The following is a 439-nucleotide window of genomic DNA, read 5'->3' as shown; positions in this document are numbered from 1 at the left end:
TCGAAGCTGCGTTTCCCTCCTGGGCGGAGCTAAAATTGCAGCTCTCACGAGTGTTCTCACCGCCTTATCAGGTATATCGCGTGCGATCGCGATTCCTTGCCGACGGAGAGGGCAACAAGGAATTGGTGGACTTTGTCCAAGAGATGCGCAATCTCATTGCCGGAATGGCAGCAAATCCCCTTCCGAAGGCGGACACAGTGACCGTTTTTATGATAGGCCTTCTCATTGGCATGGCCAGAATGGGGTTCTTCCGTGTGCATCGGTTTTCATTTGAAGAAGCGGTGAATGTGGCATTGGATGCCAAATTCAATTTCAAGTCGGCAAGCCTTGGTTAAAATACACACTTAAACAGCTCGTCGAGTGGGTTTGTGCCCATGGATCTCAGCCATGCTGAGGACGACGGGCAGAGCTCCCAGCTGCCGAGCAGCACACATATATA

The sequence above is a fragment of the Plasmopara halstedii genome (assembly GCF_900000015.1).
Source record: "Plasmopara halstedii genome assembly, contig: Scaffold_2061, whole genome shotgun sequence".
In the NCBI taxonomy this organism is placed as follows: Eukaryota; Oomycota; class Peronosporomycetes; order Peronosporales; family Peronosporaceae; genus Plasmopara; species Plasmopara halstedii.
Note: the sequence above shows the minus strand (reverse complement) of the source record.